Raw genomic sequence first — 4820 nt, forward strand, 5'->3', positions numbered from 1 at the left:
TCACAAAGAGTGAAGAATTTTATTACTTCCAATCATAGACCTTAATGAATTGCCATTTTTAAAATGAAGAATATTAGCTTATATTCAATCTGAAATAATTAAATACTTATGGAATACCTGAATTCTGCTAATTACTTTTATCCAGATAGTTTTGAGACATATTATGGAATTTTATAATTTGCGAGATTTGTGGAAAAGATTGAGGCATCATTGTGTGGTAAAGATTAATATTCAATTACTGTTTTTTTTTTATCATATGAGCTCCTAGGAAAGGATGAACATATCAGAAAATATAAGATTCTTTGTGCCTTCAAGAAGTTTATAATTATGTGATAATTCAAAAATTACACATGAAAACATTCGGAAAACAATAAATAGATCACATAATTTTGTTAACTTATATGAGACTAACACTGTAAATAAAAATTTTGGAAAACTTGAATGGACAGATTTTATTGAAGAATTCCCTACTCTGGATAGAAGGCTTGGGTTAAACCTGGGGAAAATAACATTTGAATAAAGAGAGGAGAGATAGGAGAATGAAGTCAGCTCTCTCCAAGAGGGCTTTACTGCTATTCTACTGGTTTACAATGGGATTATAGGAAAAGGAAGTGGAGAAATTTCCAAGCAGTCCAGAATTGGTGGTTATCACATGTGAGGAATGAAACAAAAAACTGAGTCTTAAAAAAAATTCAGATCATTGGGACCTATAAAAATGGAAATAATTTATTCTTAAAATGCTACTTATTCAGAGTAGGTAGACTACAGAAATGATTTGTGGAAAGAGAAAGATAAAATAGATGTCCTTGAAAACCCTTAAAAATGTGTTTATACTACAAGAACTGTTGAGTGTATCTGTTCCCAGATTTAAAATGCTGGAAATAAGAATTTGGTCATATCAAATAGTAGTTTGAATCATACTGATATAGCTCCTTACCAAAGGAGAAGGGATCGTGTCTTTGGGCTCCAGCTATAGTGGACATATTGTATTTTTAGTACAAGAGGGAAAGGAAGTCTGGGCATTTAATGTGGCGTGGATGGAATATTTAATGATATATACTATTTATTTTTATTTTTTTAGAAACCTGCCCAAAGCTATACTTCCTGATTATGTGTATTTTTCTCTTAAAATAATACAAAACTCTTCTTGACACTGCATTGCTTAACATAATTCAGCCCATTCTCTGGCTCAGCAAAGCATAGAAGAACATCATTTCATTACCATGCCTGGGAGACAATTTATCTGCCATTCTCATAAAAGACCTTTCCACTAGATAGTAAAGATAATAGGGAGAGTTTTAAAAACTGTTATTTTCCTGCTTACGAGAGGAAAATATGGTAGAATACTTGATGAAATTTTCTCAAAGTATTTTCCCTTCCAAATGACTTATGTTTGTTTAATTAGTTATTTATAAAATATTTTATGGATATTTAAAAGACTAATTTTATCAGAAAGATATGAGTCAAATTAATAAAATTAAGGAGCAAAACTGAACAACAGAATGAAAAATTAACATCCAAGGTGTTCCACGTTGCTCAGCACCATCAGTTATTTTGTGAAAAATAGCACTAATTTTAGCTCTTGTGATTGGAAACTTCAATACCATGTGTTCCCGGATTAAGAAGATAATAAAAATGTCTATCTCTGCAGAAATTTTAAACCACTATGATTTCATTCTGAATTTTTATTACTATCATTATACTCTATTAGAACAACGTACACGAAAGTACTATCAAGGCAGATGAGTTGTGTTTTTGGTTCATTTGTGTTACTACTAAAGTAAGTAGAATGATCATGAATTGGCATTATACAGTTTCTGACAGAAATTGCCTTTTGATTCGTGGCCCTTTTTAAATTAAAAGTATGATGAAATTTGAATATTGAGAAATAATTTAATGTTCTGAGATCAATGTCCCTGTATTGCATATATGCCAATTTTTCTCTTACTTTCTTGAAATGGCTGAAAACCTCCAAAATTCTGATTCTCCAAACCAGCTTGTATTTTGTTTCACTTATTTTTTCTCAATATTTACAATATTATTAGTATTTATTTTATGTGTGTGTGTGTGTGTGTGTGTGTGTGTGTGTGTCTGTGTGCGCGCGCGCGCGCGTGCGCACTCTTAATAAGTTATCTGAAAGGAGGGATCACATTATCTATTTTTCTTCCTGTTTGAAAATTCCTCCCCATTATACTTCTTCTGCTTCTTTCTCTCTCTCTCTCTCACACACACACACTCATGCACACATACACACACATGCACACGCACAAACACATATATTCACACACACACACACACACACGCCCAGAAGAGCTCATCTGATAAGAAAATGTTAATATTGTAGTGAATACAGATGAAAAAGTAAATAGTGATAAAAGTACCAACCAAAAAGGATTAATATACTTTGAGTAGTTCAATTTGTGAAGGTTTTCAGTGTTTGCTTAAAACATGATGATATAGAAAGAACACAAGAGACAGGGAAAGGAAATTAAATTATTTTTGCCCCCAAATGAGGACAACTTTTGACTATCCATTAAAAAGCAACAAAATGCTGTCAGGCAGTTAAATGCTTTGCTCAAAGGAACTATTTGTGGATTAAGGTTGAGCTATTGCCACTGGACTACTGTGCACTCAACAGTAAGGTAACAGAAAACCTTGTGAAAGGAAGGGGACACAATGTTGAGCATATGTTTAGCCCCAATGTCTAAAAATGTGGCTACTTTCTTCAGAATAATAAGATTGGACAAGTCCTGAAATGGTGGGGGAAAAAAGTGCATGTGTCAAAATCAATACAGGAGAAAGAAACAACACTACATATATGAAGGAGAAAGATATTTAAAACAAGAAAATAGATTCTTATAAAATTATTCAAAGAAAAGGAGAAATGATGTTTGAAGTGATGGATATCCTAATTACTCTGATTGGATCAAAACACATTGTAACATGTATCAAAATGTCACAAGTACCCAGTATATATATACAACCACTATGTATCAGTTTTTTGAAAAAAGAAATGGATGAATGGAAGTCAGGACATTAATTTGACTGTTGGATTCAGGGCTAAACTGCTGCACCTGCAATTTGGAAGTGCGCTACTTCTACTCTGCTGCCTCCAATTCAACTTCCACACATTCATGAGGCTTTTGACTAGGCATTGGAACATGGCGCCTTACAACCACAAGCTTGCCTATTTGTGAAAAGTTGTTTTCAACACCATAGCCATTGGATGATGTCTTCTGCCTAATGTTGTCTTTCAAATGTCAAAAATGTCCATCTCACTGTCAGAACCAAATTTTTACTCATAGCCCAAAATGGAGTGACTATGAAAATGTAAATTTCTATTTTCTAACTCTTGTGATAAGAAAAAACATGGAAGGTTATGAAAAGAGATTTCATGTAACAATAGGTGATAGCCAGTACAGGAGCCTGGCTTTTATTTAACAGGAGAGTTATCCTTTCCATTCTTCTATGTAGTCCTGTTGATAGGCATGAACACAATTTTTTCATGTTCTTGGCTTGTTGCAACAAGTTCTTCTGTATATCTATTTATCAGACTTTATCACAAATATCCCCATCTTGTAACTTTGCGGGTTTCGACAGTGAGGCCTGAACTCATATCGGGGAGGTTTTTACCTTTTCTTTCTATTCAATGAAAACTGGAAAACAAAATGGTCTATGTTTTGGAAGAATTTATTTATACCTTTTATGAGTATTAGCATCATGTCAGGCAGAGCCATCTAAAAATTAGGCTGTAATATTTTTTACACTCTGTTATTTTAAGGATTATCCCAAAGGTCATCATTTTGAAAGAGGGATGACAATTAGTAGGACTAGGCTTTCTAGGATTGTGAGCAATTATCACAGGCAATTTACATGTGACCTCAGGGTCTATTCAGGCTTGCACTGAATGTAACACTATTATTTCGTGCTGTCAGGTTTGCCTAACTTTCTACCTAGCAAGAAAAAATTGTATCAAGTTAATATTGGGTGGTTTTGAGTTGCATTGTTACTCTCTGTTGTTTCAAGATCGGGTTCAGTCTAATCAAATGTTGTTATTTAGCCAGGAGCAATTTCTCCAAGGAAAACTACTATAGTTAAAACGTGCACAGGATTTTTGTTCCAGAAATTTACAGATGTGCATAAGATGTGCACAAGGACTTGCCACAGGGTCTTTGCAATATCATTGTCTAGCATAGATACTTTGAGCAACATTTGATCTGCTATGATATAAGGACAGAAGGCTTAAATTGCAGCATGTATTAAACAATAAGCACAACTCATAGCTGACAGTTCCAAGTTACATGGTAAATACTCTGTAACAAAAATCCCAAATGTCTGCAAAAATTTTAAAAAACAAGTTTTTTACCTTGTGACAAATAACACACGTTGCAGCAATTCGCTCATTATTTTGGTGGACACCAGGAGAGACTCTGAGCACAAACTGATGATGGCATTCTGTACACAGAGAGTAGCAAGCAACTCATTGTTGATAGAGCATAGCTAATAAGACTGAGAGTAATGGTGCTGATGAGTAAACAGCAATCACAGTGGATCTTGATAACATATTAAGAAATTTAAGCTTTGTCTGATAAAAGATGGGGCCATGTGCTGTGAGGGTTAATTCCAGGAATCCCGGATTGTTTCGCTGAAATACAAATTGATTTTCTGTGGCTTGGTGGCCATATGTCTTAGAAGTGTCAGCTTCTAAATATCTGATAACAATGAAATTTGTGATTTGCTCCTTGTCTTGTTAAGATCCATGGATTATGTATCAGGAATATGGTTACATGAACAACAGATTATAAAACCTCTGATTGAGA

The sequence above is a fragment of the Rhinopithecus bieti genome, unplaced genomic scaffold (assembly GCF_001698545.2).
Source record: "Rhinopithecus bieti isolate Rb0 unplaced genomic scaffold, ASM169854v2 scaffold_9690, whole genome shotgun sequence".
NCBI lineage: Eukaryota > Metazoa > Chordata > Mammalia > Primates > Cercopithecidae > Rhinopithecus > Rhinopithecus bieti.